At 39.3% G+C, this 22036-nt stretch overlaps 1 protein-coding gene across 1 annotated transcript in view; it reads right to left on the bottom strand.

Moving 5' to 3' along the window:
- Positions 1-19790, bottom strand: part of LOC123771527 (uncharacterized) — a 117527-nt gene extending 97737 nt beyond the window's left edge. The window contains exon 1 of the mRNA XM_069313794.1: positions 19735-19790. The gene's annotated coding sequence lies outside the window, so the exon portion shown is untranslated. The remainder of the gene's footprint in view (positions 1-19734) is intronic.
- Between the last annotated feature and the right edge of the window lie 2246 nt (positions 19791-22036).

The raw sequence follows: 22036 nt of genomic DNA, 5'->3' as shown, positions 1-22036 counted from the left end.
AATAACTGCTTCTCCAATGGTTTCGTCGAAGACATCATAAGAAGGAAAGTGAAAAGCCATGCAACCTCTGAAGAGACAACTAACACAACACCTATACCCCCTATTAGACTATTTTACAGGAACTTCTTTTCCACAGCTCATAAAACGGAGGAAAGGGTCCTGAAAGATATTGTTAATAGAAACGTTATCCCTACAGACAAAAATCAGAGGATACAACTGACGATTTACTATAAAACCAGAAAAACGGCCAGCCTACTCATGAGAAACTCTCCAGACACAAAACAGAACGCTTTAAAAGAGACTAACGTCGTCTATGCCTTCAAATGCCCTCTTGGGGACTGTAAGCTCCGAAAAACCCAGTATATAGGCAAGACAACAACATCTCTTTCTAGGCGTTTAACGATGCATAAGCAACAGGGCTCTATTAAGGAACATATAATCTCTTCCCACAACCAAACCATCGCCAGAGAAATCCTAGTAAACAACACAGAAATCATCGATAGATACAGCGATAGCAGGCGGCTTGACGTTTGTGAGGCACTACACATCAAGAAGTCAACACCAGCAATCAACAGCCAATTATTGCACAACTATATTCTACCCACCTCAAGACTCCGCTCCAATATAGAAGCATCAAGAAATATGGACCAATAGGCTTTCTACAAACACTTCTATTCAATATCCATTGTTTCGTGTTCTGTCTTGTGTTGATGAAATTAATACCCTATTAATACCACCTCTTGTTCTGTCTTGTGTTGATGAAATTAATACCCTATGAATACCACATCTTGTTCTGTCTTGTGTTAATGCCACATCACCCCTTCCACCTCACTCAAATGTAGATATGAAATCGGAGATGCGTAAGTTCTATTCAGTTGTGTATTTGTGAACTAAAGTCTTTGAAAATGTAATAAGTTTTACGAAACACGCTCGTGTCGCGTCAGACTAGAAATAAAAATGAATTTTGGAGAATTGATTTTTGATTTACCTCCAACAGTGAAAAGAAATGTACGAAAGATTGAGAAAATTCGTGTTAGAATTATTAATCTTACTTTTTCGGTCATATTTAATAATATATGTCTACAGGAAAGACTGCTACCAAAATATACTAATATATATATATATATATATATATATATATATATATATATATATATATATATATATATATATATATATATATATATATATATATATATATATATATATATATATATATATATATATATATATATATTTATATATATTATTAACTATGACAGAAAATATAAGATTAATAATTCTAACACGAATTTTCTCAATATTTCTTATGTTTCTTTTGACTGTCGACGGTAATTGAAAAATCAGTTCTCCAATATATTTTCTCTAATTGTTTTCTTATGAAATGATAAAGCTACCCATTTCATTATGTAGGAGGTCAATATTTTTTTATTGGAGTTAAAATTAACGTAGATATATGACCGAACCCAACCAACCCTACCTAACCTAACCTAACCTATCTTTATAGGTTAGGTTAGGTTAGGTAGCGGAAAAGTTAGGATACGTTAGGTTAGGTAGTCGAAAAACCATTAATTCATGAAAACTTGGCTTATTAGGCAAATCGGGCCCTGCATATATGGCTGAGAAGTGCATTCTGGCTACTAGGTACGACATATATATATATATATATATATATATATATATATATATATATATATATATATATATATATATATATATATATATATATATAACTGAAAACTCACACCCCAGAAGTGACTCGAACCCATACTCCCAGAAGCAACGCAACTGGTATGTACAAGATGCCTTAATCCACTTGACCATCACGACCGGACATAATGAGGTGATAGCCGAGGCTATTTGAACCACCCCACCGCCGGCACTCGGATAGTAATCTTGGGCATAGCATTTTACCAAATCACCTCATTCTTTGGGGCACACGTGAGGAACACAAATGCGAACAAGCCTGAATGGTCCCCAGGACAATATGCAACTGAAAACTCACACCCCAGAAGTGACTCGAACCCATTCTCCCAGAAGCAACGCAACTGGTATGTACAAGACGCCTTAATCCACTTGACCATCACGACCGGACATAATGAGGTGATAGCCGAGGCTATTTGAACCACCCCACCGCCGGCACTCGGATAGTAATCTTGGGCATAGCATTTTACCAAATCACATCATTCTTTGGGGCACACGTGAGGAACACAAATGCGAACAAGCCTGAATGGTCCCCAGGACAATATGCAACTGAAAACTCACACCCCAGAAGTGACTCGAACCCATACTCCCAGAAGCAACGCAACTGGTATGTACAAGACGCCTTAATCCACTTGACCATCACGACCGGACAAAATGAGGTGATAGCCGAGGCTATTTGAACCACCCCACCGCCGGCACTCGGATAGTAATCTTGGGCATAGCATTTTACCAAATCACCTCATTCTTTGGGGCACACGTGAGGAACACAAATGCGAACAAGCCTGAATGGTCCCCAGGACAATATGCAACTGAAAACTCACACCCCAGAAGTGACTCGAACCCATACTCCCAGAAGCAACGCAACTGGTATGTACAAGACGCCTTAATCCACTTGACCATCACGACCGGACATAATGAGGTGATAGCCGAGGCTATTTGAACCACCCCACCGCCGGCACTCGGATAGTAATCTTGGGCATAGCATTTTACCAAATCACCTCATTCTTTGGGGCACACGTGAGGAACACAAATGCGAACAAGCCTGAATGGTCCCCAGGACAATATGCAACTGAAAACTCACACCCCAGAAGTGACTCGAACCCATACTCCCAAAAGCAACGCAACTGGTATGTACAATACGCCTTAATCCACTTGACCATCACGACCGGACATAATGAGGTGATAGCCGAGGCTATTTGAACCACCCCACCGCCGGCACTCGGATAGTAATCTTGGGCATAGCATTTTACCAAATCACCTCATTCTTTGGGGCACACGTGAGGAACAATGTCCGGTCGTGATGGTCAAGTGGATTAAGGCGTCTTGTACATACCAGTTGCGTTGCTTCTGGGAGTATGGGTTCGAGTCACTTCTGGGGTGTGAGTTTTTCAGTTGCATATTGTCCTGGGGACCATTCAGGCTTGTTTGCTTTTGTGTTCCTCACGTGTGCCCCAAAGAATGAGGTGATTTGGTAAAATGCTATGCCCAAGATTACTATCCGAGTGCCGGCGGTGGGGTGGTTCAAATAGCCTCGGCTATCACCTCATTATGTCCGGTCGTGATGGTCAAGTGGATTAAGGCGTCTTGTACATACCAGTTGCGTTGCTTCTGGGAGTATGGGTTCGAGTCACTTCTGGGGTGTGAGTTTTCAGTTGCATATTGTCCTGGGGACCATTCAGGCTTGTTCGCATTTGAGTTCCTCACGTGTGCCCCAAAGAATGAGGTGATTTGGTAAAATGCTATGCCCAAGATTACTATCCGAGTGCCGGCGGTGGGGTGGTTCAAATAGCCTCGGCTATCACCTCATTATGTCCGGTCGTGATGGTCAAGTGGATTAAGGCGTCTTGTACATACCAGTTGCGTTGCTTCTGGGAGTATGGGTTCGAGTCACTTCTGGGGTGTGAGTTTTCAGTTGCATATTGTCCTGGGGACCATTCAGGCTTGTTCGCATTTGTGTTCCTCACGTGTGCCCCAAAGAATGAGGTGATTTGGTAAAATGCTATGCCCAAGATTACTATCCGAGTGCCGGCGGTGGGGTGGTTCAAATAGCCTCGGCTATCACCTCATTATGTCCGGTCGTGATGGTCAAGTGGATTAAGGCGTCTTGTACATACCAGTTGCGTTGCTTCTGGGAGTATGGGTTCGAGTCACTTCTGGGGTGTGAGTTTTCAGTTGCATATTGTCCTGGGGACCATTCAGGCTTGTTCGCATTTGTGTTCCTCACGTGTGCCCCAAAGAATGAGGTGATTTGGTAAAATGCTATGCCCAAGATTACTATCCGAGTGCCGGCGGTGGGGTGGTTCAAATAGCCTCGGCTATCACCTCATTATGTCCGGTCGTGATGGACAAGTGGATTAAGGCGTCTTGTACATACCAGTTGCGTTGCTTCTGGGAGTATGGGTTCGAGTCACTTCTGGGGTGTGAGTTTTCAGTTGCATATTGTCCTGGGGACCATTCAGGCTTGTTCGCATTTGTGTTCCTCACGTGTGCCCCAAAGAATGAGGTGATTTGGTAAAATGCTATGCCCAAGATTACTATCCGAGTGCCGGCGGTGGGGTGGTTCAAATAGCCTCGGCTATCACCTCATTATGTCCGGTCGTGATGGTCAAGTGGATTAAGGCGTCTTGTACATACCAGTTGCGTTGCTTCTGGGAGTATGGGTTCGAGTCACTTCTGGGGTGTGAGTTTTCAGTTGCATATTGTCCTGGGGACCATTCAGGCTTGTTCGCATTTGTGTTCCTCACGTGTGCCCCAAAGAATGAGGTGATTTGGTAAAATGCTATGCCCAAGATTACTATCCGAGTGCCGGCGGTGGGGTGGTTCAAATAGCCTCGGCTATCACCTCATTATGTCCGGTCGTGATGGTCAAGTGGATTAAGGCGTCTTGTACATACCAGTTGCGTTGCTTCTGGGAGTATGGGTTCGAGTCACTTCTGGGGTGTGAGTTTTCAGTTGCATATTGTCCTGGAGACCATTCAGGCTTGTTCGCATATATATATATATATATATATATATATATATATATATATATATATATATATATATATATATATATATATATATATATATGGAGGGGATATATATATATATATATATATATATATATATATATATATATATATATATATATATATATATATATATATATATATATATATATATATATATATATATATATATATATATATATATATATATATATATATATATATATATATATATATGTCGTACCTAGTAGCCTGAACGCACTTCTCGGCCTATTATGCAAGGCCCGATTTGCCTAATAAGCCAAGTTTTCCTGAAATAATATATTTTCTCTAATTTCTTTCTTATGAAATGATGAAGCTACCAATTTCATTATGTATGAAGTCAATTTTTTTTATTGGAGTTAAAATTAACGTAGATATATGACCGAACCTAACCAACCATACCTAACCTAACCTAACCTATCTTTATAGGTTAGGTTAGGTTAGGTAGCCCAAAAAGTTAGGTTAGGTTAGGTAGGTTACAGAAAATTATTAAATACAGAGGTCTAGCACACTGCTACAGATTTGTTCCGATCGGCTCTGAGACCCTCGGTTCGTGGGAAAAATGTGCATTGAAGTTCCTGAAGGAATTGGGGGACAAATTGATCAGCGCTACAAAAGACCAGAGAGCAAAAAGTTTCTTGTTCCTGCGCCTCAGTGTTGCGATTCTGAGGGGAAATGCCTGTTGCGTCTTGGGCACTAGTCCAACTTCAGAGGAATTCGAAGAAGTGTTTGACTTGCATCAATGATCGAACCCGTCTGTTACATTCATCAATGTTTCCCATTGTTGTGTTTTTCAAGAGATCCATAACCTTTAAGCACCTTTTTGCATTATTATTTTTGCATTATTATTTTTGTATCAACCCCTGTATATCTTGTAACCATCAAATGCATAATAAAGCACAAAAAATAAAAAAAGAGGGGGGTGGTAGGAGAAAAGCACACAGAAACTGTATTGGAGGGGATCTAAACATTCCCTCTAATGCGTTATGCGTGGTTTCCTCCGAGGCTATGGGTCCCCCTTCTTCCAGCTCGAGGTGGTACTCCCTTCTATATATATATATATATATATATATATATATATATATATATATATATATATATATATATATATATATATATATATATATATATATATATGTCGTACCTAATAGCCAGAACGCACTTCTCAGCCTACTATTCAAGGCCTGATTTGCCTAATAAGCCAAGTTTTCATGAATTAATGTTTTTTCGTCTACCTAACCTACCTAACCTAACCTAACCTAGCTTTTTTTGGCTACCTAACCTAACCTTACCCATAAATATAGGTTAGGTTAGGTTAGGTAGGGTTGGTTAGGTTCGGTCATATATCTACGTTAATTTTAACTCCAATAAAAAAAAAATTGACCTCATACATAGAGAAAAGGGTTGCTTTATCATTTCATAAGAAAAAAATTATAATAAATATATTAATTCAGGAAAACTTGGCTTATTAGGCAAATCGGGCCTTGAATAGTAGGCTGAGAAGTGAGTTCTGGCTACTAGGTACGACATATATATATATATATATATATATATATATATATATATGTCGTACCTAGTAGCCAGAACGCACTTCTCAGCCTACTATGCAAGGCCCGATTTGCCTAATAAGCCAAGTTTTCCTGAATTAATATATTTTCTCTAATTTTTTTCTTATGAAATGATAAAGCTACCCATTTCATGATGTATGAGGTCAATTTTTTTTATTGGAGTAAAAATTAACGTAGGTATATGACCAAACCTAACCAACCCTACCTAACCTAACCTAACCTATCTTTATAGGTTAGGTTAGGTTAGGTAGCCTAAAAAGTTAGGTTAGGTTAGGTTAGGTAGGTTAGGTAGTCGAAAAACAATTAATTCATGAAAACTTGGCTTATTAGGCAAATTGGGCCTTGCATAGTAGGCTGATAAGAACGTTCTGGCTACTAGGTACGACATATATATATATATATATATATATATATATATATATATATATATATATATATATATATATATATATATATATATGTCGTACCTAGTAGCCAGAACTCACTTCTCAGCCTACTATGCAAGGCCCGATTTGCCTAATAAGCCAAGTTTTCCTGAATCAATATATTTTCTCTATTTTTTTTCTTATGAAATGATAAAGCTACCCATTTCATTATGTATGAGGTCAATTTTTTTTTATTTGAGTTAAAATTAACGTAGATATATGACCGAACCTAACCAACCCTACCTAACCTAACCTAACCTATCTTTATAGGTTAGGTTAGGTTAGGTAACCGAAAAATTTAGGTTAGGTTAGGTTAGGTAGGTTAGGTTGTCGAAAAACAATTAATTCATGAAAACTTGGCTTATTAGGCAAATCGGGCCTTGCATAGTAGGCTGAGAAGTGAGTTCTGGCTACTAGGTACGACATATATATATATATATATATATATATATATATATATATATATATATATATATATATATCTAATTTTAGTGAGGTGGGAAGGGTGATGTGGCATTACATTTGAGTGAGGTGGGAAGGATGATGTGGCATTAGAGGATATTAATAGGGTATTAAAAGTATCAACACAAGACAGAACACGAAACAATGGATATTGAATAGAAGTGTTTGTAGAAAGCCTATTGGTCCATATTTCTTGATGCTTCTATATTGGAGCGGAGTCTTGAGGTGGGTAGAATATAGTTGTGCAATAATTGGCTGTTGATTGCTGGTGTTGACTTCTTGATGTGTAGTGCCTCGCAAACATCAAGCCGCCTGCTATCCTGTATCTATCGATGATTTCTGTGTTGTTTACTAGTATTTCTCTGGCGATGGTTTGGTTATGGGAAGAGATTATATGTTCCTTAATGGAGCCCTGTTGTTTATGCATCGTTAAACGCCTAGAAAGAGATGTTGTTGTCTTGCCTATATACTGGGTTTTTTGGAGCTTACAGTCCCCAAGTGGGCATTTGAAGGCATAGACGACGTTAGTCTCTTTTAAAGCGTTCTGTTTCGTGTCTGGAGAGTTTCTCATGAGTAGGCTGGCCGTTTTTCTGGTTTTATAGTAAATCGTCAGTTGTATCCTCTGATTTTTGTCTGTAGGGATAACGTTTCTATTAACAATATCTTTCAGGACCCTTTCCTCTGTTTTATGAGCTGTGGAAAAGAAGTTCCTGTAAAATAGTCTAATAGGGGGTATAGGTGTTGTGTTAGTTGTCTCTTCAGAGGTTGCATGGCTTTTCACTTTCCTTCTTATGATGTCTTCGATGAAACCATTGGAGAAGCCGTTATTGACTAGAACCTGCCTTACCCTAAAGAGTTCTTCGTCGACTTGCTTCCATTCTGAGCTGTGGCTGAGAATGTATATATATATATATATATATATATATATATATATATATATATATATATATATATATATATATATATATTATTAAATATGACCGAAAAAGTAAGATTAATAATTCTAACACGAATTTTCTCAATCTTTCGTACATTACGCTTCACTGTTGGAGGTAAATAAAAAATCACTTCTCCAAAATTCATTTTTATTTCTAGTCTGACGCGACACGGGCGCGTTTCGTAAAACTTATTACATTTTCAAAGACTTCACAAATACACAACTGATTAGAACGTATCTCTGATTTTATATCTACATTTGAGTGAGGTGGGAAGGGTGATGTGGCATTAACACAAGACAGAACAGGAGGGGATATTAATAGGGTATTAAAAGTATCAACACAAGACAGAACAGAAACAATGGGTATTGAATAGAAGTGTTTGTAGAAAGCCTATTGGTCCATATTTCTTGATGCTTCTATATTGGAGCGGAGTCTTGAGGTGGGTAGAATATAGTTGTGCAATAATTGGCTGTTGATTGCTGGTGTTGACTTCTTGATGTGTAGTGCCTCGCAAACGTCAAGTCGCCTGCTATCGCTGTATCTATCGATGATTTCTGTGTTGTTTACTAGGATTTCTCTGGCGATGGTTTGGTTATGGGAAGAGATTATATGTTCCTTAATGGAGCCCTGTTGCTTATGCATCGTTAAACGCCTAGAAAGAGATGTTGTTGTCTTGCCTATATACTGGGTTTTTTGGAGCTTACAGTCCCCAAGTGGGCATTTGAAGGCATAGACGACATTAGTCTCTTTTAAAGCGTTCTGTTTTGTGTCTGGAGAGTTTCTCATGAGTAGGCTGGCCGTTTTTCTGGTTTTATAGTAAATCGTCAGTTGTATCCTCTGATTTTTGTCTGTAGGGATAACGTTTCTATTAACAATATCTTTCAGGACTCCGTTTTATGAGCTGTGGAAAAGAAGTTCCTGTAAAATAGTCTAATAGGGGGTATAGGTGTTGTGTTAGTTGTCTCTTCAGAGGTTGCATGGCTTTTCACTTTCCTTCTTATGATGTCTTCGATGAAACCATTGGAGAAGCCGTTATTGACTAGGACCTGCCTTACCCTACAGAGTTCTTCGTCGACTTGCTTCCATTCTGAGCTGTGGCTGAGAGCACGGTCGACGTATGCGTTAACAACACTCCTCTTGTACCTGTCAGGGCAGTCGCTGTTGGCATTTAGGCACATTCCTATGTTTGTTTCCTTAGTGTAGACTGCAGTGTGGAAACCTCCGCCCTTTTCCATGACTGTTACATCTAGAAAAGGCAGCTTCCCATCCTTTTCCGTCTCGTAAGTGAAACGCAGCACGGAACTCTGCTCAAATGCCTCCTTCAGCTTCTGCAGATGTCTGACATCAGGTACCTGTGTAAAAATGTCGTCAACATACCTGCAGTATATGGCCGGTTTCAAGTTCATGTCGACTAAGACTTTTTGCTCGATGGTACCCATGTTGAAGTTTGCAAACAGGACACCTAGGGGAGAACCCATGGCGACCCCATCTACTTGCTTATACATGTGCCCATCCGGGCTCAAGAAGGGTGCCTCTTTAGTACAAGCTTGGAGTAGTTTCCTCAGAATACTTTCTGGCATGTCAAGAGGAGTACAGGCTGGATCACGATACACTCTGTCGGCTATCATTCCGATTGTCTCGTCCACAGGTACGTTGGTAAACAGCGATTCTACGTCCAACGAGGCTCTTATCCCTGTGGCCCGTGTGCCCCGCAGTAAGTCCACAAATTCCTTTGGAGACTTCAGGCTGAAGGCGCAAGGAACATAAGGAGTCAGCAGGCCGTTGAGTCGCTTTGCCAGTCTGTACGTGGGTGTGGGTATCTGGCTAATGATTGGCCGAAGTGGGTTTCCAGGCTTGTGCGTCTTGACATTTCCATACGCATATCCAGGTTTATATTCCCCAATGATCTTTGGCAGGTGGAGTCCGGATTTCTTGGCGTTTACAGTTTCGATCAGTTTGTTGACCTTTGCTTTTAATTCGGCTCAACGGCCTGCTGACTCCTTATGTTCCTTGCGCCTTCAGCCTGAAGTCTCCAAAGCAATTTGTGGACGTACCTGTTATGCCAGTTGCTGGAAGGCTTCTGTGCTGGCTAGGGTTCGAGTCTCCTGGTGGGAAAGTGTTCTAAAGTTTTATACTTAACTCTCGTGTTTAGGAGAGTTGTGCCTTAAGCAGAGACACTGTGTCTTCCCATATTAACAGGGACTTGATGAAATTAACGTATAAATGACCCCTCACTTGCTCTGGTGCTCTTGGGAGGTGTTGATCTTTGGGGTATTTAAATACTCCGAAATTACCATCTCTTTTAAGGGTCTGAGCGGGTGGTGGAGCGGGTTAAGGCGTACCTGTTATGCCAGTTGCTGGAAGGCTTCTGTGCTGGCTAGGGTTCGAGTCTCCTGGTGGGAAAGTGTTCTAAAGTTGTATACTTAACTCTCGTGTTTAGGAGAGTTGTGCCTTATGCAGAGACACTGTGTCTTCCCATATTAACAGGGACTTGATGAAATTAACGTATAAATGACCCCTCACTTGCTCTGGTGCTCTTGGGAGGTGTTGATCTTTGGGGTATTTAAATACTCCGAAATTACCATCTCTTTTAAGGGTCTGAGCGGATGGTGGAGCGGGTTAAGGCGTACCTGTTATTCCAGTTGCTGGAAGGCTTCTGTGCTGGCTAGGGTTCGAGTCTCCTGGTGGGAAAGTGTTCTAAAGTTGTATACTTAACTCTCGTGTTTAGGAGAGTTGTGCCTTAAGCAGAGACACTGTGTCTTCCCATATTAACAGGGACTTGATGAAATTAACGTATAAATGACCCCTCACTTGCTCTGGTGCTCTTGGGAGGTGTTGATCTTTGGGGTATTTAAATACTCCGAAATTACCATCTCTTTTAAGGGTCTGAGCGGGTGGTGGAGCGGGTTAAGGCGTACCTGTTATGCCAGTTGCTGGAAGGCTTCTGTGCTGGCTAGGGTTTGAGTCTCCTGGTGGGAAAGTGTTCTAAAGTTGTATACTTAACTCTCGTGTTTAGGAGAGTTGTGCCTTAAGCAGAGACACTGTGTCTTCCCATATTAACAGGGACTTGATGAAATTAACGTACAAATGACCTCTCACTTGCTCTGGTGCTCTTGGGAGGTGTTGATCTTTGGGGTATTTAAATACTCCGAAATTACCATCTCTTTTAAGGGTCTGAGCATGTGGTGGAGCGGGTTAAGGCGTACCTGTTATGCCAGTTGCTGGAAGGCTTCTGTGCTGGCTAGGGTTCGAGTCTCCTGGTGGGAAAGTGTTCTAAAGTTGTATACTTAACTCTCGTGTTTAGGAGAGTTGTGCCTTAAGCAGAGACACTGTGTCTTCCCATATTAACAGGGACTTGATGAAATTAACGTATAAATGATCCCTCACTTGCTCTGGTGCTCTTGGGAGGTGTTGATCTTTGGGGTATTTAAATACTCCGAAATTACCATCTCTTTTAAGGGTCTGAGCGGGTGGTGGAGCGGGTTAAGGCGTACCTGTTATGCCAGTTGCTGGAAGGCTTCTGTGCTGGCTAGGGTTCGAGTCTCCTGGTGGGAAAGTGTTCTAAAGTTGTATACTTAACTCTCGTGTTTAGGAGAGTTGTGCCTTAAGCAGAGACACTGTGTCTTCCCATATTAACAGGGACTTGATGAAATTAACGTATAAATGACCCCTCACTTGCTCTGGTGCTCTTGGGAGGTGTTGATCTTTGGGGTATTTAAATACTCCTAAATTACCATCTCTTTTAAGGGTCTGAGCGGGTGGTGGAGCGGGTTAAGGCGTACCTGTTATGCCAGTTGCTGGAAGGCTTCTGTGCTGGCTAGGGTTCGAGTCTCCTGGTGGGAAAGTGTTCTAAAGTTGTATACTTAACTCTCGTGTTTAGGAGAGTTGTGCCTTAAGCAGAGACACTGTGTCTTCCCATATTAACAGGGACTTGATGAAATTAACGTATAAATGACCTCTCACTTGCTCTGGTGCTCTTGGGAGGTGTTGATCTTTGGGGTATTTAAATACTCCGAAATTACCATCTCTTTTAAGGGTCTGAGCGGGTGGTGGAGCGGGTTAAGGCGTACCTGTTATGCCAGTTGCTGGAAGGCTTCTGTGCTGGCTAGGGTTCGAGTCTCCTGGTGGGAAAGTGTTCTAAAGTTGTATACTTAACTCTCGTGTTTAGGAGAGTTGTGCCTTAAGCAGAGACACTGTGTCTTCCCATATTAACAGGGACTTGATGAAATTAACGTATAAATGACCCCTCACTTGCTCTGGTGCTCTTGGGAGGTGTTGATCTTTGGGGTATTTAAATACTCCGAAATTACCATCTCTTTTAAGGGTCTGAGCGGGTGGTGGAGCGGGTTAAGGCGTACCTGTTATGCCAGTAGCTGGAAGGCTTCTGTGCTGGCTAGGGTTCGAGTCTCCTGGTGGGAAAGTGTTCTAAAGTTGTATACTTAACTCTCGTGTTTAGGAGAGTTGTGCCATATATATATATATATATATATATATATATATATATATATATATATATATATATATATATATGTATATATATATATATATATATATATATATATATATATATATATATTAGTATATTTTGGTAGCAGTCTTTCCTGTAGACATATATTATTAAATATGACCGAAAAAGTAAAATTCATAATTCTAACACGAATTTTCTCAATCTTTCGTACATTACGCTTCACTGTTGGAGGTAAATCAAAAATTAATTCTCCAAAATTCATTTATATTTCTAGTCTGACGCGACACGGGCGCGTTTCGTAAAACTTATTACATTTTCAAAGACTTTAGTTCACAAATACACAACTGAATAGAACTTACGTATCTCCGAGTTTATATCTACATTTGAGTGAGGTGGGAAGGGTGATGTGGCATTAACACAAGACAGAACAAGAGGGGATATTAATAGGGTATTAAAAGTATCAACACAAGACAGAACACAAACAATGGGTATTGAATAGAAGTGTTTGTAGAAAGCCTATTGGTCCATATTTCTTGATGCTTCTATATTGGAGCGGAGTCTTGAGGTGGGTAGAATATAGTTGTGCAATAATTGGCTGTTGATTGCTGGTGTTGACTTCTTGATGTGTAGTGCCTCGCAAACGTCAAGCCGCCTGCTATCGCTGTATCTATCGATGATTTCTGTGTTGTTTACTAGGATTTCTCTGGCGATGGTTTGGTTGTGGGAAGAGATTATATGTTCCTTAATGGAGCCCTGTTGCTTATGCATCGTTAAACGCCAAGAAAGAGATGTTGTTGTCTTGCCTATATACTGGGTTTTTTGGAGCTTACAGTCCCCAAGTGGGCATTTGAAGGCATAGACGACGTTAGTCTCTTTTAAAGCGTTCTGTTTTGTGTCTGGAGAGTTTCTCATGAGTAGGCTGGCCGTTTTTCTGGTTTTATAGTAAATCGTCAGTTGTATCCTCTGATTTTTGTCTGTAGGGATAACGTTTCTATTAACAATATCTTTCAGGACCCTTTCCTCCGTTTTATGAGCTGTGGAAAAGAAGTTCCTGTAAAATAGTCTAATAGGGGGTATAGGTGTTGTGTTAGTTGTCTCTTCAGAGGTTGCATGGCTTTTCACTTTCCTTCTTATGATGTCTTCGACGAAACCATTGGAGAAGCCGTTATTGACTAGGACCTGCCTTACCCTACAGAGTTCTTCGTCGACTTGCTTCCATTCTGAGCTGTGGCTGAGAGCACGGTCGACATATGCGTTAACAACACTCCTCTTGTACCTGTCGGGGCAGTCGCTGTTGGCATTTAGGCACATTCCTATGTTTGTTTCCTTATTGTAGACTGCAGTGTGGAAACCTCCACCCTTTTCCATGACTGTTACATCTAGAAAGGGCAGCTTCCCATCCTTTTCCATCTCGTAAGTGAAACGCAGCACGGAACTCTGCTCAAATGCCTCCTTCAGCTCCTGCAGATGTCTGACATCAGGTACCTGTGTAAAAATGTCGTCAACATACCTGCAGTATATGGCCGGTTTCAAGTTCATGTCGACTAAGACTCCTTATGTTCCTTGCGCCTTCAGCCTGAAGTCTCCAAAGGAATTTGTTGACTTACTGCGGGGCACACGGGCCACAGGGATAAGAGCCTCGTTGGACGTAGAATCGCTGTTTACCAACGTACGTGTGGACGAGACAATCGGAATGATAGCCGACAGAGTGTATCGTGATCCAGCCTGTACTCCTCTTGACATACCAAAAAATGTTCTGAGGAAACTACTCCAAGCTTGTACTAAAGAGGCACCCTTCTTGAGCCCGGATGGGCACATGTATAAGCAAGTAGATGGGGTCGCCATGGGTTCTCCCCTAGGTGTCCTGTTTGCAAACTTCTATATGGGTACCATCGAGCAAAAAGTCTTAGTCGACATGAACTTGAAACCGGCCATATACTGCAGGTATGTTGACGACATTTTTACACAGGTACCTGATGTCAGACATCTGCAGGAGCTGAAGGAGGCATTTGAGCAGAGTTCCGTGCTGCGTTTCACTTACGAGATGGAAAAGGATGGGAAGCTGCCCTTTCTAGATGTAACAGTCATGGAAAAGGGTGGAGGTTTCCACACTGCAGTCTACACTAAGGAAACAAACATAGGAATGTGCCTAAATGCCAACAGCGACTGCCCCGACAGGTACAAGAGGAGTGTTGTTAACGCATATGTCGACCGTGCTCTCAGCCACAGCTCAGAATGGAAGCAAGTCGACGAAGAACTCTGTAGGGTAAGGCAGGTCCTAGTCAATAACGGCTTCTCCAATGGTTTCGTCGAAGACATCATAAGAAGGAAAGTGAAAAGCCATGCAACCTCTGAAGAGACAACTAACACAACACCTATACCCCCTATTAGACTATTTTACAGGAACTTCTTTTCCACAGCTCATAAAACGGAGGAAAGGGTCCTGAAAGATATTGTTAATAGAAACGTTATCCCTACAGACAAAAATCAGAGGATACAACTGACGATTTACTATAAAACCAGAAAAACGGCCAGCCTACTCATGAGAAACTCTCCAGACACAAAACAGAACGCTTTAAAAGAGACTAACGTCGTCTATGCCTTCAAGTGCCCTCTTGGGGACTGTAAGCTCCAAAAAAACCAGTATATAGGCAAGACAACAACATCTCTTTCTAGGCGTTTAACGATGCATAAGCAACAGGGCTCCATTAAGGAACATACAATCTCTTCCCACAACCAAACCATCGCCAGAGAAATCCTAGTAAACAACACAGAAATCATCTATAGATACAGCGATAGCAGGCGGCTTGACGTTTGCGAGGCACTACACATCAAGAAGTCAACACCAGCAATCAACAGCCAATTATTGCACAACTATATTCTACCCACCTCAAGACTCCGCTCCAATATAGAAGCATCAAGAAATATGGACCAATAGGCTTTCTACAAACACTTCTATTCAATACCCATTGTTTGTGTTCTGTCTTGTGTTGATACTTTTAATACCCTAATAATATCCCCTCTTGTTCTGTCTTGTGTTAATGCCACATCACCCCTCCCACCTCACTCAAATGTAGATATAAACTCGGAGATACGTAAGTTCTATTCAGTTGTGTATTTGTGAACTAAAGTCTTTGAAAATGTAATAAGTTTTACGAAACGCGCCCGTGTCGCGTCAGACTAGAAATAAAAATGAATTTTGGAGAATTAATTTTTGATTTACCTCTAACAGTGAAGCGTAATGTACGAAAGATTGAGAAAATTCGTGTTAGAATTATTAATCTTACTTTTTCGGTCATATTTAATAATATATATATATATATATATATATATATATATATATATATATATATATATATATATATATATATATATATATATATTTATATATGTATATATATATATATATATATATATATATATATATATATATATATATATATATATATATATATATATTTATATATGTATATATATATATATATATATATATATATATATATATATATATATATATATATATATATATATATATATTTATATATATGTATATGAATGAAAATATTAACCCACTCTTTTGCATACACATGGAAAAATAAACGTAGGTTGTTTATTTCAGTCCCAAACTCGGACCCCCCCCCCCCCCCCTCCAGCATTGAGCAAGAATTAATACTGCTTTTATTGTGTCAAGTCAGGTATGCTGGGAAAGGTTTAAGCAATTGGTAATGACCTAATATTTGGTTATATCAAGATCTCATGATCTTAAATAATTACTCACCAGATCTGGCAAATACTGATCTGTGTGCACTCAGGAGAGTACAAAAGACTTGTTATTTATATTTACATAATATTCTCCAGTGCATAATTGTGGGTTTTTATTCCAAATATGGATTTTTGTTTGTAAAAGTAGATTCTATTATTTTTGGAGCCACAGTGTTGGGGATAAATTATACAATAATTATTCTACATAATTTTTCATCGTTGTGACTTATATGTTTCTATAATGCTTAGCTTTCTAAGATTTTAGGAAAATAAAACAGAGCAAGAATAACTGAATGATATAATTTATTCTCAACGTTTCGTTCCTGCCTGGAACATCTTCAAGGGAGATATGGTGTTTTGCATGAGTGGTAAGCAATCTCAGCATTATATAAACATGTGAGACCGATTACAGTATTATGTGGGATAATTCATATACAATTTGTCCCAACACTGTGGTTTCAAAATAAATATAACAGAATCTACTTTTATAAACAATAATCTATATTTTAAAAATCTCTTCAGGTCAGTGGTTACCAGATTTTGTGAGCGATTATGTAACAAAGAAGTTATTACACCTTCTGGAAAGAGGTGTAATCTAATGCTTACACTTCTTCCCATGAGACCTGACCTGGCACCATAAAAGCAGCTACATCTGTCATTCTCGCTCACTGCTAAACAGGTTCCTGGTTAACGCATTTTTCATGACATCCACCGATCACTAAGCTTTTCTCTTGAATAGCACATCACACACGAATTGAAGGAAAAATTCCAACGGAAAATATGTCATGTGCCATATATCATAGAAACTCAAAAAGAACCATGTTTTCTATGCATGGGTCCATTGGTTCGGTTAGAGAAATTTAGTAAATAATTTTCTGTCCGTTGTGACAACTTGAGAGGACGAGCTGCCATTATACTTTAAAAATGTTATTTACACCCAACTGCGTATCTTTAGCTGTCTCATTAATACATATTTATCTCCAGGCCCACACTCATTACTCGTTTTTTCCTGAACAACTTGTTTTCTAAAAAAAAAAAAATATTTTTTTCCTATCTTCTCATTTAATCATTTTTTCTTGTTAACAAAAGTTTCAACATACCTTTTACACTCATCATACTTCTACTTTCTTTCCACTCTCTCTCTTATTTATTTTGTATCCAAAACATCCATTAATTTTTAGTCATCGGCTGTTCGTGCCGCCTCCTCATCCCACTAAGCAGGTCCCCTCATTACTCTATCATTACACAACGGTCAGGTATACATGTCTTATATACATTGCACATGGTACTAGGGGGTAATGTTTTCCTCTGTGTCTTTGTGATCACAATCTTCTCATCTTGCGTTCTCGTCTGTCAGTTCTCACTATTATTTGTTCATCTTGATTCCTTAAAAGAAACGATTCCCGTCTTATACACAACTGGAACAAAGGATCACAAAATCTTGAAATATTCCTCTTACTGCTCTCATACCCCATGTTCATACCTCTCTCAATAATTTAATTGTAAATTTAACTATTTTGGAAAATGTTATCATATATCGAGAATCATGTACACCTATAAATGTAATTTACTTTAAAATGTATAATGGTAATACTTAGGTCACATTAATTTCATAAATATTTAAATCCACAGAATTGCCATTAATTCCTAGAACACAATTACCACCTACTTAACCATTCAGATCACCAATTACAGTTACGATATTATTTCGAGGTTATTATATTGATCAAATTCTCTAAACAGCATGGACGCTCTTCCATTCTCAATTCTGTCATCAAAATGGGGTTTGTACAATGACAACCAACACCTTTGCTCTTTCACGCAAGAATATTACAATCACCTGGACTTGTAATACGTTATAGTAGTCATAACCTCAGACCACTGATTTAACATTGCCAAGCACATCTCTTCCTTCCTTATCATTTCCTTTTAACTTTGTCTCACATAAACCTAGCACATCAAACCTTTCTTTAAAAACTTTCAGTACTTAGGTCTTCATTCTTTACTCTTATATGCACACATCCACACGAACCTGCAGTTGTTGTATGTAGTCTGGGCATACAAAACCTCCAGACATAAGGCTGTTTTTACCTTCGGCATGAAGCATATTGAGAAGATAGGATCCTAGCCGAATAATGAAGAGGCTTATGGAAGACTGAGGGTTCTGGATATTTGTACATTAAATACAATCATGATTGCTTACGTGTAAGATCCTAAGGGGAATTGATAATGTATTTACAGATGGGATATCTAGCAGGTATAATAACAGATGTCAATATTCTTAGTTTCATGAAACAACAAACACATTGTTGAAGGTTGACCAAACCACACACTAGAAAGTGAAGGGACGACGACGTTTCGATTCGTCCTGCACCATTCTCAATCGACTTGAAAATGGTCCTGGATGGACCGAAACGTCGTCGTCCCTTCACTTTATAGTGTGTGGTTTGGTCAACATATTTCAGCCACCTTACTGTGACTCCTCGTCTTCACATTGTTGAAGGATTATTGTTCGTGGGAAATATCGACCTTAAATATATGAATAATTAATAATTTTGCCAACTGACGAATATGACACTTCAAATGAATAGATTTGCATATCCTTCACACTATATAGTTGTCAAAGCTCCTTGTTCCAAACCGTAAAATATTTTCAGAACACACGTTGCATAGAATAGATATAATTTATTTTCCATTTCACTCAAAAAAAATTTTTATTGACCATACCGTTAAATAACTCGTCATGCAATAACATGAAAATATTAAAATTTCAAATCATCTCATGTATTAAGTTTAATTCCAAGTGAAGACCTCACCCCCATAATACCTCCACTTGTAAATACAAGTGGATGTACAAGTTAACACATATTGATGAACAAGTCATGAAAACATATGACCTTACAAATTTTGTTATATGAACATCCATAAGTTGAGTTGCTTACACACTAATTCAATATTTTAACTTAATCATTGCGTCACAGCTACCATTAATCCATCTAGTAAAAAGTAACATTTGTGTTTTGAGAAACTATATAATTTATTTCGCTTCATTGTAAAACAATTATTTTCCAATTACAAGGTGAGTGAATATAGTAGGATAGTAAGCAATAACAAATTTTCAAAAGGTCTAGACAACTATTAGATTCTTATATTTGTTTAAAAATGCAAAATATTTAACAAATTTAATAAAAATTCAGACGAACATAGTCGATCAAGAACTTTGTATCACTATAGTTTGTTCGTTAGGACTGTGAATTACTTCACATTCTCCATACATATATTACTAAATAACATAATCTCGTCCACTCTCTCACTTCACTTTTATGATGGAATAAATTTGCAACAAATAACACAACTTTAAAAATCTATTTAACTTACAAATTATGGGAGAGTTTTAAACCGATTCTTCAGCGACTTGTTGTTGCCTGTTGATCCCAGAGAGAAGTGAACAGAGAGGGAAAGTGCGGCCGGTATTATCCATCCGGTCCCTAGACCACGCCTTCCTTGTCCAGAGCCGCCTCCTGGACGATAACCACGCCTTCCCCGTCGTCGTCTGGTCGTATGTGGTGCCACGCCTTCCCATTCATGAGCTGATGGCTGCTGTCTGGCCACACCTTCCGTGATCTAAAGCCTGGGCGATCACCCTTTTCGCCATTACGAGGCTACTTGCGTATATGGGCTACGTTCCCCCTGTCCCGGGTTGTGGGCCAGTGTCCAGATAATGACACGCCTCCACCAACGTCAGCAAACTCCTGGAGGTTTGCCGAACCTTCCTTGATGTGGATGCATAGCTTGGTGTTGGCAACGCTTCACTTGGCGTGGACACAAACAGTAAATAAAAATAGACACACACACACACACACACACACACACACACACACACACACACACACACACACACACACACACACACACACACACACACGCACACACACACACATAAACATTTGCACACACACTAACATTAAGAAGCTACTGTTGAGAGATCGTCGTTCCCCCTGCGCAGCCTCCCTCCTATAAATACGTGAGTCAGCCCCAGGTGTTGTTAGTTAGTCTCCAGAGTCCGTCACTGCTTCCTCCACACTTGTAAGTTCATTCTTCGGCTTGGTACTGTATATGAACATAGCTCCACATCTGAACGTTCTCTTTTAGTTTAACATGTCATTGCCTTATGCTCTTATGTTGAGTGTGCACAGCGGAATATTAAAAGTGATAATATGATATTAAGTAATATAATTATAGTGTTTATAATGCAGTAGAGAGTTTATAACACCGTCTGTCTGCCTGTCTCTCTCTCTCTCTCTCTCTCTCTCTCTCTCTCTCTCTCTCTCTCTCTCTCTCTCTCTCTCTCTCTCTCTCTCTCTCTCTCTCTCTCTCTCTCTCTCTCTCTCTCTCTCTCTCTCTCTCTCTCTCTCTCTCTCTCTCTCTCTCTCTCTCTCTCTCTCTCTCTCTTTGATTTTTTACTTTGAAATTTATTAAAATTTCCAACAAAGGAATAAATTTACTAACCTTCGTTTATCTACAAAAAGCATATGATTGAACGCAGACGATGAGTCGCAGTAACGTAGCCGAAGACATGATTACAAAACCACTCATCAGAAAATGGAGAAACGTCGACGTTTCTAAAATAAATCATCCTATAAATTGATCTTCTAAAATAAGCTTTCCTGTGTCTGGTTTTCACAGACGCCATCCTGTCGAATGGGCTCTGATACTACCCACGCAACACGAATCATAGTCCTGCCTTTGTTGTTGTTGACTCTTCCTTTCACAGTGCATACTTAAATGCTCCAAGCTTCTTAACAAATGAAACCTGATTTAAGCTTTGCCCCTGGCATTGTGTTGATTTCGGAACTGAACGACCCCCTCGGCCCGGTCCCAGACGAGGCCTCCTATTGCTTATTCTTACCACTTTTTCTTATTATTATCTTTCTACTTACTTTTGTTCTTACATTCATCCTATTCTTACCTTATTCTAACACTCATCTTATTCGTGCATCATCCTATTCTTACCTTATGTCTTACCTGCTCTCCACATATCATCTCACTCTCCTGATTTATACACGTAACGTCGGCGTGACTTGTACCTTCCTCTATTCTTACGGGCTCACCATAGCCCATGCTACTTGAAACTTTTTGTTCTGAATAGCTGAATCTAAAACAACAACAACATCTTCTATTCTCTTACACGACTTACTAATGGTCCAGAACGGAGTTAAACGTTGTCGTTTCTCCATTTTCTGCCGTGTAGTGTGATCATTATTTGACTGAGTTCTTGTGGGACGCTTTAACGCTCTAACAGTCGAGACTGAGTTTATTTGCAGCTATAAAAAACAATTTTTTAGAACATGTGTGAGAGTAGGAAATCTTCCATAGAGGATTCTGATATTAAACCTTACAAAAATTTGCACAAAATAATTATTAATGTTGAAATCAGTGTAGAAGAAGCATTTGTCATCCTACTTGGCATATTAAAAATGAACAAAGCACAGCAAAAAGAAACTATTAAACACGTGTAGCAGGGAGGGAAAACATAGTTTTTTCAATTATACCATATATATTTTAGAAATAGACAAGGCAATAAAAAATTGACAAACCGATAACTGATAATGACAAACGAGTAGTATTTAAACAAAAATTCAGTTGATTTACAAGAGAACATTTAAACATTATGCCTTCA

Source organism: Procambarus clarkii, chromosome 76, assembly GCF_040958095.1.
Source record: "Procambarus clarkii isolate CNS0578487 chromosome 76, FALCON_Pclarkii_2.0, whole genome shotgun sequence".
Taxonomy (NCBI): domain Eukaryota; kingdom Metazoa; phylum Arthropoda; class Malacostraca; order Decapoda; family Cambaridae; genus Procambarus; species Procambarus clarkii.
The sequence above is the reverse complement of the archived record's forward strand: the minus strand, read 5'-3'. Positions and strand labels throughout refer to the sequence as shown.